Source organism: Columba livia, chromosome 3 (assembly GCF_036013475.1).
Source record: "Columba livia isolate bColLiv1 breed racing homer chromosome 3, bColLiv1.pat.W.v2, whole genome shotgun sequence".
NCBI lineage: Eukaryota > Metazoa > Chordata > Aves > Columbiformes > Columbidae > Columba > Columba livia.
The window spans coordinates 4,116,770-4,133,597 of NC_088604.1; the positions used below are offsets into that span (position 1 = coordinate 4,116,770).

General features: G+C 54.4%; 3 non-coding genes across 3 annotated transcripts; all 3 read right to left on the reverse strand.

Moving 5' to 3' along the window:
- Nucleotides 1-9,324: 9,324 nt before the first annotated feature.
- TRNAR-ACG (transfer RNA arginine (anticodon ACG)) lies at nt 9,325-9,397 on the reverse strand. Its single transcript has one exon. It is a non-coding gene; the product is annotated as a tRNA-Arg (tRNA).
- Nucleotides 9,398-12,636: 3,239 nt separating this feature from the next.
- TRNAR-ACG (transfer RNA arginine (anticodon ACG)) lies at nt 12,637-12,709 on the reverse strand. Its single transcript has one exon. It is a non-coding gene; the product is annotated as a tRNA-Arg (tRNA).
- Nucleotides 12,710-15,949: 3,240 nt separating this feature from the next.
- Nucleotides 15,950-16,022, reverse strand: TRNAR-ACG (transfer RNA arginine (anticodon ACG)). The gene has a single exon. It is a non-coding gene; the product is annotated as a tRNA-Arg (tRNA).
- Nucleotides 16,023-16,828: the final 806 nt, after the last annotated feature.

The following is a 16,828-nucleotide window of genomic DNA, read 5'->3' on the forward strand; positions in this document are numbered from 1 at the left end:
CAGGGCAAAAGTGCTGGCTCGTGCTCTTGCCCTGTGGGAAGGAAAGGGCTTCTCCAGACCTTACGCTGGAGCTGGGCACCTTCTCTCATCACTGTCCTCCAGTCATTGCTGACATCCCTCCATTCCCGCTCCTCACTCATGTTCCAGACTGGGAATACTGTACCCAGCTTTGGGGCCCACACTATAAGGACACTGATCAACTGAGAGGAAACTTCTTTGCTTTGAGGTTGCCAGAGCCTGGCCCAGCCTGCCCAGAGTGGCTGCGGAGTCTCCTTCTCTGAGACATTCAAACCTGCCTGAACGTGACCCTGTGTCATCTGCTCTGGTGACCCTGCCTTAGGAGGTGGGTTGGACTGGGTGGTGTCCAGAGGTTCCTTCCAACCCCAAGCATGCTGTGATTCTGTAACTGGAATAAGACCAGTAGAAGGCCACCAAAACGGGGTAGTGTTGGAGCACTCGCCATATGAAGAGAAGCCATCAGAACTGTGTTTATTTGGCCTGGGGAAGAGCTCTTCCAAGGATCTTGTAAAACGTCATGTTTTCTATACTGATCTAAATCCTCTTGCACCATCTGCTGCTCTGCTCACAAAGCCCATCCGGTGATGGGAAGCCCTCAGAGCTCCAGGAGGACCAGGGCCAGTGGCGCAATGGACAACGCACCTGACTACGGATCAGGAGATTGCAGGCTCGACTCCTGCCTGGCTCGGTGTTTTTGTGCCCACAGCCCGGCCATGCTGACAAGGGACCTCTTCCTCCATGCTGGCCTGCCTTTGACTGATGTTTCTTCCTTCTTGCTGGGCTTCTTGCACAGCAAAACTTCCCTCACATCAGGGGATTCTCTGACTGCATAGATTGGCAAAAGCATTCACTGTGAGGGCGGTAAATCACTGAGAGAGGGACCTGGGGGGCTGCGAACTCTCCATCCTTGGAGACAGTCAGAGTTCGAGCAGACGAGGCCTTGACCTCAATGTCCCAAGTTGAGCAGAAATTTGGACTAGAGACCTCCACATGTAATTTCCAACCTGAATCACTCTGTTATTTGATGGGATGTTCCTGCTTCCATCTTCTTCTGTTGCTCCGTTCCACACTGACAGGCTCATGGGCTTGTCTCTTCTACCTCTGTGGTACCTTCACCCTGCAGGTGGCTTGCAGAAGGAAGGTCAAAGTTGGCCATGTACAGGTTAGCCCAGACCAGTTGACCATCAGGCAAGATCTCATGACCCACAACTCACCTGCCCTGCCATCTGTCATCGGGCAGGAGGAAGTGGAGGGCAAAATTGGTGGCTTTGGGTTGAGCTCAACCCTCAGCTGGACCCCACAGCTCCAGAGAGCCCTGGGCTGCTCCAAGCCTTGGGTGGGCTGGGAATTGTAGCCACACTTCCCATGAGGCAAACAAGATGTCTCCTCCAACCAAACAGAGCAGCTGAGGGGCTGAAGACCACTACCTGAAAGGAGGTTGTATCATGAAGGTTGTTGTTCTCTTCTTCCAGGTAGCAAGCGATACAACAAGAGCAAATGGCCTCAGGTTGCACCAGGAGAGGTTTAGGTTGGATATTGGGAAAAATTTATTCCCAGAAAGGGCTGTCGGTTGTTGGAACAAGCTGCCCAGTGCAGTGTGGAGTCCCCATCCTTGGAGGGATTTAAGAGATGCATAGATGATCTTCTTAGGGATGTGATTTAGTGCTAGAGTTAGGTTACTGGTTGGACTGCATGATCTTGAGGGTCTCTTCCAAACAAAATGAGTCTATGATTCTACGATGTGCTCTTGCTGTGGGGGTGACTCAGCTCAGGCACCACTTCTCCTGGTAGATGGGAGCAGTGGGACCGGTACTGACCTCCCCCCATAGGCCAGTAGGTCAAGGCTGCCGTGCATGGGGCAGGAGGGAGCCAGGTGAGGACTCACCCCTTCCTTTTGAACACCAGCACACCCAGGTGGTACAGAGAGCACAGGGGGGGCACCAGGTGGGACCAGGGGCTGGGGACAGTGGCACAATGGACAATGCGCCTGACTGTGGATCAGGACATTGCAGGTTCAACTCCTGCCTGGCTCACCCTGAGGCTGTCTGAATGCTGTGGAGGTGACAGGGGACAGGTGCCTTCATGAGATCCTTACCCTTTCAGACTTTTTGTCCATCTGCCTGGCATCAACATTACAGGAGCATCATTTTGGGGCAGGCTGCATCAAAGCTGTGAGTGTGCCAGCTGCTTGAAAAGCCACCACTGCTCAAGTCCTTTTTGGCCTCACCTGCTGAATTCCTAAGCTGCTGAGCAGAGAGATCGCTCCTGAGGTCTCTGAGTGTGTGTTTTCTTCATCAAACCCGCGCAGATGTCTTCTCTGGCATCCTGAGCACCACTGAATGAAAAGTACCTAAACCCCATTAGTAACTGTGAGTAAAGGGTGGGTGGTAAAAGGTCGTGATGTGCCATGAGAGCCTGAGGGTGCTGAGTCTGTGCAGCCTACAGGGCTGTAGCTCAGGAGGCATCTTAGTTGTGCTGTGAAATTTGCTGTGCTGTCCCTGGCTGTGGCGTGGGTCTCAGCTCCAGCGTAAGGTCTGGAGAAGCCCTTTCCTTCCCACAGGGCAAGAGCACAAGGCAGCACTTTTGCCCTGCAGGAGGTCTGGGAGGATGTGTGATGGGCAGGAGAAGGAAGGTGCTCAGCATAGGGAGCAGGAGGAACGGCTGGCAGGCGAAAAGTGTAGAGCCAGGCAGGAGTCGAACCTGCAAGCTCCTGATACGTAGTCAGGTGCGTTATCCGTTACGCCACTGGCCCTCAGCTGCCCAATGGCCCTGACCGGCGGCCCATGTCCTCGTTCCGTAGAACATCTTCCGCAAACACCCCCATTTAGGCATCAAGGAACATCCAATGCAATATCAAATGGTGAGGAACACCAGCTGGACCGCCAACCACCGACCACAACCCCCTCAGAGCCCCGGTCCAGCCACTTCGCTTTGCCTTGTGATTCAGCTGAGGCGACCCGTCGTGGCTGGACCAGGGGTCTGAGGGGGTTGTGGTCAGTGGTGGGCAGTCCAGCTGGTGTTCCTCACCATTTGATATTGCATTGGATGTTCCTTGATGTCTAAATGGGGGTGTTTGCAGGAGATGAGCTACGGAACGAGACATGGGCCGCCGGTCAGGTCCCTTGGGCAGCTGAGGGCCAGTGGCGTAACGGATAACGCACCTGACTACGTATCAGGAGGTTGCAGGTTCGACTCCTGCCTGGCTCTACACTTTTCGCCTGCCAGCCGTTCCTCCTGCTCCCTATGCTGAGCACCTTCCTTCTCCTGCCCATCACACATCCTCCCAGACCTCCTGCAGGGCAAAAGTGCTGGCTCGTGCTCTTGCCCTGTGGGAAGGAAAGGGTTTCTCCAGACCTTACGCTGGAGCTGGGCACCTTCTCTCATCACTGTCCTCCAGTCATTGCTGACATCCCTCCATTCCCGCTCCTCACTCATGTTCCAGACTGGGAATACTGTACCCAGCTTTGGGGCCCACACTATAAGGACACTGATCAACTGAGAGGAAACTTCTTTGCTTTGAGGTTGCCAGAGCCTGGCCCAGCCTGCCCAGAGTGGCTGCGGAGTCTCCTTCTCTGAGACATTCAAACCTGCCTGAACGTGACCCTGTGTCATCTGCTCTGGTGACCCTGCCTTAGGAGGTGGGTTGGACTGGGTGGTGTCCAGAGGTTCCTTCCAACCCCAAGCATGCTGTGATTCTGTAACTGGAATAAGACCAGTAGAAGGCCACCAAAACGGGGTAGTGTTGGAGCACTCGCCATATGAAGAGAAGCCATCAGAACTGTGTTTATTTGGCCTGGGGAAGAGCTCTTCCAAGGATCTTGTAAAACGTCATGTTTTCTATACTGATCTAAATCCTCTTGCACCATCTGCTGCTCTGCTCACAAAGCCCATCCAGTGATGGGAAGCCCTCAGAGCTCCAGGAGGACCAGGGCCAGTGGCGCAATGGACAACGCACCTGACTACGGATCAGGAGATTGCAGGCTCGACTCCTGCCTGGCTCGGTGTTTTTGTGCCCACAGCCCGGCCATGCTGACAAGGGACCTCTTCCTCCATGGTGGCCTGCCTTTGACTGATGTTTCTTCCTTCTTGCTGGGCTTCTTGCACAGCAAAACTTCCCTCACATCAGGGGATTCTCTGACTGCATAGATTGGCAAAAGCATTCACTGTGAGGGCGGTAAATCACTGAGAGAGGGACCTGGGGGGCTGCGAACTCTCCATCCTTGGAGATAGTCAGAGTTCGAGCAGACGAGGCCTTGACCTCAATGTCCCAAGTTGAGCAGAAATTTGGACTAGAGACCTCCACATGTAATTTCCAACCTGAATCACTCTGTTATTTGATGGGATGTTCCTGCTTCCATCTTCTTCTGTTGCTCCGTTCCACACTGACAGGCTCATGGGCTTGTCTCTTCTACCTCTGTGGTACCTTCACCCTGCAGGTGGCTTGCAGAAGGAAGGTCAAAGTTGGCCATGTACAGGTTAGCCCAGACCAGTTGACCATCAGGCAAGATCTCATGACCCACAACTCACCTGCCCTGCCATCTGTCATCGGGCAGGAGGAAGTGGAGGGCAAAATTGGTGGCTTTGGGTCGAGCTCAACCCTCAGCTGGACCCCACAGCTCCAGAGAGCCCTGGGCTGCTCCAAGCCTTGGGTGGGCTGGGAATTGTAGCCACACTTCCCATGAGGCAAACAAGATGTCTCCTCCAACCAACCAGAGCAGCTGAGGGGCTGAAGACCACTACCTGAAAGGAGGTTGTATCATGAAGGTTGTTGTTCTCTTCTTCCAGGTAGCAAGCGATACAACAAGAGCAAATGGCCTCAGGTTGCACCAGGAGAGGTTTAGGTTGGATATTGGGAAAAATTTATTCCCAGAAAGGGCTGTCGGTTGTTGGAACAAGCTGCCCAGTGCAGTGTGGAGTCCCCATCCTTGGAGGGATTTAAGAGATGCATAGATGATCTTCTTAGGGATGTGATTTAGTGCTAGAGTTAGGTTACTGGTTGGACTGCATGATCTTGAGGGGGTCTCTTCCAAACAAAATGAGTCTATGATTCTACGATGTGCTCTTGCTGTGGGGCTGACTCAGCACAGGCACCACTTCTCCTTGTAGATGGGAGCAGTGGGACCGGTACTGACCTCCCCCCATAGGCCAGTAGGTCAAGGCTGCCGTGCATGGGGCAGGAGGGAGCCAGGTGAGTACTCACCCCTTCCTTTTGAACACCAGCGCACCCAGGTGGTACAGAGAGCACGGGGGGGCACCAGGTGGGACCAGGGGCTGGGGACAGTGGCACAATGGACGATGCGCCTGACTGTGGATCAGGACATTGCAGGTTCAACTCCTGCCTGGCTCACCCTGAGGCTGTCTGAATGCTGTGGAGGTGACAAGGGACAGATGCCTTCATGAGATCCTTACCCTTTCAGACTTTTTGTCCATCTGCCTGGCATCAACATTACAGGAGCATCATTTTGGGGCAGGCTGCATCAAAGCTGTGAGTGTGCCAGCTGCTTGAAAAGCCACCACTGCTCAAGTCCTTTTTGGCCTCACCTGCTGAATTCCTAAGCTGCTGAGCAGAGAGATCGCTCCTGAGGTCTCTGAGTGTGTGTTTTCTTCATCAAACCCGCGCAGATGTCTTCTCTGGCATCCTGAGCACCACTGAATGAAAAGTACCTAAACCCCATTAGTAACTGTGAGTAAAGGGTGGGTGGTAAAAGGTCGTGATGTGCCATGAGAGCCTGAGGGTGCTGAGTCTGTGCAGCCTACAGGGCTGTAGCTCAGGAGGCATCTTAGTTGTGCTGTGAAATTTGCTGTGCTGTCCCTGGCTGTGGCGTGGGTCTCAGCTCCAGCGTAAGGTCTGGAGAAGCCCTTTCCTTCCCACAGGGCAAGAGCACAAGACAGCACTTTTGCCCTGCAGGAGGTCTGGGAGGATGTGTGATGGGCAGGAGAAGGAAGGTGCTCAGCATAGGGAGCAGGAGGAACGGCTGGCAGGCGAAAAGTGTAGAGCCAGGCAGGAGTCGAACCTGCAACCTCCTGATACGTAGTCAGGTGCGTTATCCGTTACACCACTGGCCCTCAGCTGCCCAATGGCCCTGACCGGCGGCCCATGTCCTCGTTCCGTAGAACATCTTCCGCAAACACCCCCATTTAGGCATCAAGGAACATCCAATGCAATATCAAATGGTGAGGAACACCAGCTGGACCGCCAACCACCGACCACAACCCCCCCAGAGCCCCGGTCCAGCCACTTCGCTTTGCCTTGTGATTCAGCTGAGGCGACCCGTCGTGGCTGGACCAGGGGTCTGAGGGGGTTGTGGTCAGTGGTGGGCAGTCCAGCTGGTGTTCCTCACCATTTGATATTGCATTGGATGTTCCTTGATGTCTAAATGGGGGTGTGTGCAGGAGATGAGCTACGGAACGAGACATGGGCCGCCAGTCAGGTCCCTTGGGCAGCTGAGGGCCAGTGGCGTAACGGATAACGCACCTGACTACGTATCAGGAGGTTGCAGGTTCGACTCCTGCCTGGCTCTACACTTTTCGCCTGCCAGCCGTCCCTCCTGCTCCCTATGCTGAGCACCTTCCTTCTCCTGCCCATCACACATCCTCCCAGACCTCCTGCAGGGCAAAAGTGCTGGCTCGTGCTCTTGCCCTGTGGGAAGGAAAGGGCTTCTCCAGACCTTACGCTGGAGCTGGGCACCTTCTCTCATCACTGTCCTCCAGTCATTGCTGACATCCCTCCATTCCCGCTCCTCACTCATGTTCCAGACTGGGAATACTGTACCCAGCTTTGGGGCCCACACTATAAGGACACTGATCAACTGAGAGGAAACTTCTTTGCTTTGAGGTTGCCAGAGCCTGGCCCAGCCTGCCCAGAGTGGCTGCGGAGTCTCCTTCTCTGAGACATTCAAACCTGCCTGAACGTGACCCTGTGTCATCTGCTCTGGTGACCCTGCCTTAGGAGGTGGGTTGGACTGGGTGGTGTCCAGAGGTTCCTTCCAACCCCAAGCATGCTGTGATTCTGTAACTGGAATAAGACCAGTAGAAGGCCACCAAAACGGGGTAGTGTTGGAGCACTCGCCATATGAAGAGAAGCCATCAGAACTGTGTTTATTTGGCCTGGGGAAGAGCTCTTCCAAGGATCTTGTAAAACGTCATGTTTTCTATACTGATCTAAATCCTCTTGCACCATCTGCTGCTCTGCTCACAAAGCCCATCCGGTGATGGGAAGCCCTCAGAGCTCCAGGAGGACCAGGGCCAGTGGCGCAATGGACAACGCACCTGACTACGGATCAGGAGATTGCAGGCTCGACTCCTGCCTGGCTCGGTGTTTTTGTGCCCACAGCCCGGCCATGCTGACAAGGGACCTCTTCCTCCATGGTGGCCTGCCTTTGACTGATGTTTCTTCCTTCTTGCTGGGCTTCTTGCACAGCAAAACTTCCCTCACATCAGGGGATTCTCTGACTGCATAGATTGGCAAAAGCATTCACTGTGAGGGCGGTAAATCACTGAGAGAGGGACCTGGGGGGCTGCGAACTCTCCATCCTTGGAGACAGTCAGAGTTCGAGCAGACGAGGCCTTGACCTCAATGTCCCAAGTTGAGCAGAAATTTGGACTAGAGACCTCCACATGTAATTTCCAACCTGAATCACTCTGTTATTTGATGGGATGTTCCTGCTTCCATCTTCTTCTGTTGCTCCGTTCCACACTGACAGGCTCATGGGCTTGTCTCTTCTACCTCTGTGGTACCTTCACCCTGCAGGTGGCTTGCAGAAGGAAGGTCAAAGTTGGCCATGTACAGGTTAGCCCAGACCAGTTGACCATCAGGCAAGATCTCATGACCCACAACTCACCTGCCCTGCCATCTGTCATCGGGCAGGAGGAAGTGGAGGGCAAAATTGGTGGCTTTGGGTTGAGCTCAACCCTCAGCTGGACCCCACAGCTCCAGAGAGCCCTGGGCTGCTCCAAGCCTTGGGTGGGCTGGGAATTGTAGCCACACTTCCCATGAGGCAAACAAGATGTCTCCTCCAACCAACCAGAGCAGCTGAGGGGCTGAAGACCACTACCTGAAAGGAGGTTGTATCATGAAGGTTGTTGTTCTCTTCTTCCAGGTAGCAAGCGATACAACAAGAGCAAATGGCCTCAGGTTGCACCAGGAGAGGTTTAGGTTGGATATTGGGAAAAATTTATTCCCAGAAAGGGCTGTCGGTTGTTGGAACAAGCTGCCCAGTGCAGTGTGGAGTCCCCATCCTTGGAGGGATTTAAGAGATGCATAGATGATCTTCTTAGGGATGTGATTTAGTGCTAGAGTTAGGTTACTGGTTGGACTGCATGATCTTGAGGGTCTCTTCCAAACAAAATGAGTCTATGATTCTACGATGTGCTCTTGCTGTGGGGGTGACTCAGCTCAGGCACCACTTCTCCTGGTAGATGGGAGCAGTGGGACCGGTACTGACCTCCCCCCATAGGCCAGTAGGTCAAGGCTGCCATGCATGGGGCAGGAGGGAGCCAGGTGAGGACTCACCCCTTCCTTTTGAACACCAGCACACCCAGGTGGTACAGAGAGCACAGGGGGGGCACCAGGTGGGACCAGGGGCTGGGGACAGTGGCACAATGGACAATGCGCCTGACTGTGGATCAGGACATTGCAGGTTCAACTCCTGCCTGGCTCACCCTGAGGCTGTCTGAATGCTGTGGAGGTGACAGGGGACAGGTGCCTTCATGAGATCCTTACCCTTTCAGACTTTTTGTCCATCTGCCTGGCATCAACATTACAGGAGCATCATTTTGGGGCAGGCTGCATCAAAGCTGTGAGTGTGCCAGCTGCTTGAAAAGCCACCACTGCTCAAGTCCTTTTTGGCCTCACCTGCTGAATTCCTAAGCTGCTGAGCAGAGAGATCGCTCCTGAGGTCTCTGAGTGTGTGTTTTCTTCATCAAACCCGCGCAGATGTCTTCTCTGGCATCCTGAGCACCACTGAATGAAAAGTACCTAAACCCCATTAGTAACTGTGAGTAAAGGGTGGGTGGTAAAAGGTCGTGATGTGCCATGAGAGCCTGAGGGTGCTGAGTCTGTGCAGCCTACAGGGCTGTAGCTCAGGAGGCATCTTAGTTGTGCTGTGAAATTTGCTGTGCTGTCCCTGGCTGTGGCGTGGGTCTCAGCTCCAGCGTAAGGTCTGGAGAAGCCCTTTCCTTCCCACAGGGCAAGAGCACAAGGCAGCACTTTTGCCCTGCAGGAGGTCTGGGAGGATGTGTGATGGGCAGGAGAAGGAAGGTGCTCAGCATAGGGAGCAGGAGGAACGGCTGGCAGGCGAAAAGTGTAGAGCCAGGCAGGAGTCGAACCTGCAACCTCCTGATACGTAGTCAGGTGCGTTATCCGTTACGCCACTGGCCCTCAGCTGCCCAATGGCCCTGACCGGCGGCCCATGTCTCGTTCCGTAGAACATCTTCCGCAAACACCCCCATTTAGGCATCAAGGAACATCCAATGCAATATCAAATGGTGAGGAACACCAGCTGGACCGCCAACCACCGACCACAACCCCCTCAGAGCCCCGGTCCAGCCACTTCGCTTTGCCTTGTGATTCAGCTGAGGCGACCCGTCGTGGCTGGACCAGGGGTCTGAGGGGGTTGTGGTCAGTGGTGGGCGGTCCAGCTGGCGTTCCTCACCATTTGATATTGCATTGGATGTTCCTTGATGTCTAAATGGGGGTGTTTGCGGGAGATGAGCTACGGAACGAGACATGGGCCGCCGGTCAGGTCCATTGGGCAGCTGAGGGCCAGTGGCGTAACGGATAACGCACCTGACTACGTATCAGGAGGTTGCAGGTTCGACTCCTGCCTGGCTCTACACTTTTCGCCTGCCAGCCGTTCCTCCTGCTCCCTATGCTGAGCACCTTCCTTCTCCTGCCCATCACACATCCTCCCAGACCTCCTGCAAGGCAAAAGTGCTGGCTCGCGCTCTTGCCCTGTGGGAAGGAAAGGGTTTCTCCAGACCTTACGCTGGAGCTGGGCACCTTCTCTCATCACTGTCCTCCAGTCATTGCTGACATCCCTCCATTCCCGCTCCTCACTCATGTTCCAGACTGGGAATACTGTACCCAGCTTTGGGGCCCACACTATAAGGACACTGATCAACTGAGAGGAAACTTCTTTGCTTTGAGGTTGCCAGAGCCTGGCCCAGCCTGCCCAGAGTGGCTGCGGAGTCTCCTTCTCTGAGACATTCAAACCTGCCTGAACGTGACCCTGTGTCATCTGCTCTGGTGACCCTGCCTTAGGAGGTGGGTTGGACTGGGTGGTGTCCAGAGGTTCCTTCCAACCCCAAGCATGCTGTGATTCTGTAACTGGAATAAGACCAGTAGAAGGCCACCAAAACGGGGTAGTGTTGGAGCACTCGCCATATGAAGAGAAGCCATCAGAACTGTGTTTATTTGGCCTGGGGAAGAGCTCTTCCAAGGATCTTGTAAAACGTCATGTTTTCTATACTGATCTAAATCCTCTTGCACCATCTGCTGCTCTGCTCACAAAGCCTACCCAGTGATGGGAAGCCCTCAGAGCTCCAGGAGGACCAGGGCCAGTGGCGCAATGGACAACGCACCTGACTACGGATCAGGAGATTGCAGGCTCGACTCCTGCCTGGCTCGGTGTTTTTGTGCCCACAGCCCGGCCATGCTGACAAGGGACCTCTTCCTCCATGCTGGCCTGCCTTTGACTGATGTTTCTTCCTTCTTGCTGGGCTTCTTGCACAGCAAAACTTCCCTCACATCAGGGGATTCTCTGACTGCATAGATTGGCAAAAGCATTCACTGTGAGGGCGGTAAATCACTGAGAGAGGGACCTGGGGGGCTGCGAACTCTCCATCCTTGGAGACAGTCAGAGTTCGAGCAGACGAGGCCTTGACCTCAATGTCCCAAGTTGAGCAGAAATTTGGACTAGAGACCTCCACATGTAATTTCCAACCTGAATCACTCTGTTATTTGATGGGATGTTCCTGCTTCCATCTTCTTCTGTTGCTCCGTTCCACACTGACAGGCTCATGGGCTTGTCTCTTCTACCTCTGTGGTACCTTCACCCTGCAGGTGGCTTGCAGAAGGAAGGTCAAAGTTGGCCATGTACAGGTTAGCCCAGACCAGTTGACCATCAGGCAAGATCTCATGACCCACAACTCACCTGCCCTGCCATCTGTCATCGGGCAGGAGGAAGTGGAGGGCAAAATTGGTGGCTTTGGGTTGAGCTCAACCCTCAGCTGGACCCCACAGCTCCAGAGAGCCCTGGGCTGCTCCAAGCCTTGGGTGGGCTGGGAATTGTAGCCACACTTCCCATGAGGCAAACAAGATGTCTCCTCCAACCAACCAGAACAGCTGAGGGGCTGAAGACCACTACCTGAAAGGAGGTTGTATCATGAAGGTTGTTGTTCTCTTCTTCCAGGTAGCAAGCGATACAACAAGAGCAAATGGCCTCAGGTTGCACCAGGAGAGGTTTAGGTTGGATATTGGGAAAAATTTATTCCCAGAAAGGGCTGTCGGTTGTTGGAACAAGCTGCCCAGTGCAGTGTGGAGTCCCCATCCTTGGAGGGATTTAAGAGATGCATAGATGATCTTCTTAGGGATGTGATTTAGTGCTAGAGTTAGGTTACTGGTTGGACTGCATGATCTTGAGGGTCTCTTCCAAACAAAATGAGTCTATGATTCTACGATGTGCTCTTGCTGTGGGGGTGACTCAGCTCAGGCACCACTTCTCCTGGTAGATGGGAGCAGTGGGACCGGTACTGACCTCCCCCCATAGGCCAGTAGGTCAAGGCTGCCATGCATGGGGCAGGAGGGAGCCAGGTGAGGACTCACCCCTTCCTTTTGAACACCAGCACACCCAGGTGGTACAGAGAGCACAGGGGGGGCACCAGGTGGGACCAGGGGCTGGGGACAGTGGCACAATGGACAATGCGCCTGACTGTGGATCAGGACATTGCAGGTTCAACTCCTGCCTGGCTCACCCTGAGGCTGTCTGAATGCTGTGGAGGTGACAGGGGACAGGTGCCTTCATGAGATCCTTACCCTTTCAGACTTTTTGTCCATCTGCCTGGCATCAACATTACAGGAGCATCATTTTGGGGCAGGCTGCATCAAAGCTGTGAGTGTGCCAGCTGCTTGAAAAGCCACCACTGCTCAAGTCCTTTTTGGCCTCACCTGCTGAATTCCTAAGCTGCTGAGCAGAGAGATCGCTCCTGAGGTCTCTGAGTGTGTGTTTTCTTCATCAAACCCGCGCAGATGTCTTCTCTGGCATCCTGAGCACCACTGAATGAAAAGTACCTAAACCCCATTAGTAACTGTGAGTAAAGGGTGGGTGGTAAAAGGTCGTGATGTGCCATGAGAGCCTGAGGGTGCTGAGTCTGTGCAGCCTACAGGGCTGTAGCTCAGGAGGCATCTTAGTTGTGCTGTGAAATTTGCTGTGCTGTCCCTGGCTGTGGCGTGGGTCTCAGCTCCAGCGTAAGGTCTGGAGAAGCCCTTTCCTTCCCACAGGGCAAGAGCACAAGGCAGCACTTTTGCCCTGCAGGAGGTCTGGGAGGATGTGTGATGGGCAGGAGAAGGAAGGTGCTCAGCATAGGGAGCAGGAGGAACGGCTGGCAGGCGAAAAGTGTAGAGCCAGGCAGGAGTCGAACCTGCAACCTCCTGATACGTAGTCAGGTGCGTTATCCGTTACGCCACTGGCCCTCAGCTGCCCAATGGCCCTGACCGGCGGCCCATGTCCTCGTTCCGTAGAACATCTTCCGCAAACACCCCCATTTAGGCATCAAGGAACATCCAATGCAATATCAAATGGTGAGGAACACCAGCTGGACCGCCAACCACCGACCACAACCCCCTCAGACCCCCGGTCCAGCCACTTCGCTTTGCCTTGTGATTCAGCTGAGGCGACCCGTCGTGGCTGGACCAGGGGTCTGAGGGGGTTGTGGTCAGTGGTGGGCAGTCCAGCTGGTGTTCCTCACCATTTGATATTGCATTGGATGTTCCTTGATGTCTAAATGGGGGTGTGTGCAGGAGATGAGCTACGGAACGAGACATGGGCCGCCAGTCAGGTCCCTTGGGCAGCTGAGGGCCAGTGGCGTAACGGATAACGCACCTGACTACGTATCAGGAGGTTGCAGGTTCGACTCCTGCCTGGCTCTACACTTTTCGCCTGCCAGCCGTTCCTCCTGCTCCCTATGCTGAGCACCTTCCTTCTCCTGCCCATCACACATCCTCCCAGACCTCCTGCAGGGCAAAAGTGCTGGCTCGCGCTCTTGCCCTGTGGGAAGGAAAGGGTTTCTCCAGACCTTACGCTGGAGCTGGGCACCTTCTCTCATCACTGTCCTCCAGTCATTGCTGACATCCCTCCATTCCCGCTCCTCACTCATGTTCCAGACTGGGAATACTGTACCCAGCTTTGGGGCCCACACTATAAGGACACTGATCAACTGAGAGGAAACTTCTTTGCTTTGAGGTTGCCAGAGCCTGGCCCAGCCTGCCCAGAGTGGCTGCGGAGTCTCCTTCTCTGAGACATTCAAACCTGCCTGAACGTGACCCTGTGTCATCTGCTCTGGTGACCCTGCCTTAGGAGGTGGGTTGGACTGGGTGGTGTCCAGAGGTTCCTTCCAACCCCAAGCATGCTGTGATTCTGTAACTGGAATAAGACCAGTAGAAGGCCACCAAAACGGGGTAGTGTTGGAGCACTCGCCATATGAAGAGAAGCCATCAGAACTGTGTTTATTTGGCCTGGGGAAGAGCTCTTCCAAGGATCTTGTAAAACGTCATGTTTTCTATACTGATCTAAATCCTCTTGCACCATCTGCTGCTCTGCTCACAAAGCCTACCCAGTGATGGGAAGCCCTCAGAGCTCCAGGAGGACCAGGGCCAGTGGCGCAATGGACAACGCACCTGACTACGGATCAGGAGATTGCAGGCTCGACTCCTGCCTGGCTCGGTGTTTTTGTGCCCACAGCCCGGCCATGCTGACAAGGGACCTCTTCCTCCATGCTGGCCTGCCTTTGACTGATGTTTCTTCCTTCTTGCTGGGCTTCTTGCACAGCAAAACTTCCCTCACATCAGGGGATTCTCTGACTGCATAGATTGGCAAAAGCATTCACTGTGAGGGCGGTAAATCACTGAGAGAGGGACCTGGGGGGCTGCGAACTCTCCATCCTTGGAGACAGTCAGAGTTCGAGCAGACGAGGCCTTGACCTCAATGTCCCAAGTTGAGCAGAAATTTGGACTAGAGACCTCCACATGTAATTTCCAACCTGAATCACTCTGTTATTTGATGGGATGTTCCTGCTTCCATCTTCTTCTGTTGCTCCGTTCCACACTGACAGGCTCATGGGCTTGTCTCTTCTACCTCTGTGGTACCTTCACCCTGCAGGTGGCTTGCAGAAGGAAGGTCAAAGTTGGCCATGTACAGGTTAGCCCAGACCAGTTGACCATCAGGCAAGATCTCATGACCCACAACTCACCTGCCCTGCCATCTGTCATCGGGCAGGAGGAAGTGGAGGGCAAAATTGGTGGCTTTGGGTTGAGCTCAACCCTCAGCTGGACCCCACAGCTCCAGAGAGCCCTGGGCTGCTCCAAGCCTTGGGTGGGCTGGGAATTGTAGCCACACTTCCCATGAGGCAAACAAGATGTCTCCTCCAACCAACCAGAGCAGCTGAGGGGCTGAAGACCACTACCTGAAAGGAGGTTGTATCATGAAGGTTGTTGTTCTCTTCTTCCAGGTAGCAAGCGATACAACAAGAGCAAATGGCCTCAGGTTGCACCAGGAGAGGTTTAGGTTGGATATTGGGAAAAATTTATTCCCAGAAAGGGCTGTCGGTTGTTGGAACAAGCTGCCCAGTGCAGTGTGGAGTCCCCATCCTTGGAGGGATTTAAGAGATGCATAGATGATCTTCTTAGGGATGTGATTTAGTGCTAGAGTTAGGTTACTGGTTGGACTGCATGATCTTGAGGGTCTCTTCCAAACAAAATGAGTCTATGATTCTACGATGTGCTCTTGCTGTGGGGGTGACTCAGCTCAGGCACCACTTCTCCTGGTAGATGGGAGCAGTGGGACCGGTACTGACCTCCCCCCATAGGCCAGTAGGTCAAGGCTGCCATGCATGGGGCAGAAGGGAGCCAGGTGAGGACTCACCCCTTCCTTTTGAACACCAGCACACCCAGGTGGTACAGAGAGCACAGGGGGGGCACCAGGTGGGACCAGGGGCTGGGGACAGTGGCACAATGGACAATGCGCCTGACTGTGGATCAGGACATTGCAGGTTCAACTCCTGCCTGGCTCACCCTGAGGCTGTCTGAATGCTGTGGAGGTGACAGGGGACAGGTGCCTTCATGAGATCCTTACCCTTTCAGACTTTTTGTCCATCTGCCTGGCATCAACATTACAGGAGCATCATTTTGGGGCAGGCTGCATCAAAGCTGTGAGTGTGCCAGCTGCTTGAAAAGCCACCACTGCTCAAGTCCTTTTTGGCCTCACCTGCTGAATTCCTAAGCTGCTGAGCAGAGAGATCGCTCCTGAGGTCTCTGAGTGTGTGTTTTCTTCATCAAACCCGCGCAGATGTCTTCTCTGGCATCCTGAGCACCACTGAATGAAAAGTACCTAAACCCCATTAGTAACTGTGAGTAAAGGGTGGGTGGTAAAAGGTCGTGATGTGCCATGAGAGCCTGAGGGTGCTGAGTCTGTGCAGCCTACAGGGCTGTAGCTCAGGAGGCATCTTAGTTGTGCTGTGAAATTTGCTGTGCTGTCCCTGGCTGTGGCGTGGGTCTCAGCTCCAGCGTAAGGTCTGGAGAAGCCCTTTCCTTCCCACAGGGCAAGAGCACAAGGCAGCACTTTTGCCCTGCAGGAGGTCTGGGAGGATGTGTGATGGGCAGGAGAAGGAAGGTGCTCAGCATAGGGAGCAGGAGGAACGGCTGGCAGGCGAAAAGTGTAGAGCCAGGCAGGAGTCGAACCTGCAACCTCCTGATACGTAGTCAGGTGCGTTATCCGTTACGCCACTGGCCCTCAGCTGCCCAATGGCCCTGACCGGCGGCCCATGTCCTCGTTCCGTAGAACATCTTCCGCAAACACCCCCATTTAGGCATCAAGGAACATCCAATGCAATATCAAATGGTGAGGAACACCAGCTGGACCGCCAACCACCGACCACAACCCCCTCAGACCCCCGGTCCAGCCACTTCGCTTTGCCTTGTGATTCAGCTGAGGCGACCCGTCGTGGCTGGACCAGGGGTCTGAGGGGGTTGTGGTCAGTGGTGGGCAGTCCAGCTGGTGTTCCTCACCATTTGATATTGCATTGGATGTTCCTTGATGTCTAAATGGGGGTGTGTGCAGGAGATGAGCTACGGAACGAGACATGGGCCGCCAGTCAGGTCCCTTGGGCAGCTGAGGGCCAGTGGCGTAACGGATAACGCACCTGACTACGTATCAGGAGGTTGCAGGTTCGACTCCTGCCTGGCTCTACACTTTTCGCCTGCCAGCCGTTCCTCCTGCTCCCTATGCTGAGCACCTTCCTTCTCCTGCCCATCACACATCCTCCCAGACCTCCTGCAGGGCAAAAGTGCTGGCTCGCGCTCTTGCCCTGTGGGAAGGAAAGGGTTTCTCCAGACCTTACGCTGGAGCTGGGCACCTTCTCTCATCACTGTCCTCCAGTCATTGCTGACATCCCTCCATTCCCGCTCCTCACTCATGTTCCAGACTGGGAATACTGTACCCAGCTTTGGGGCCCACACTATAAGGACACTGATCAACTGAGAGGAAACTTCTTTGCTTTGAGGTTGCCAGAGCCTGGCCCAGCCTGCCCAGAGTGGCTG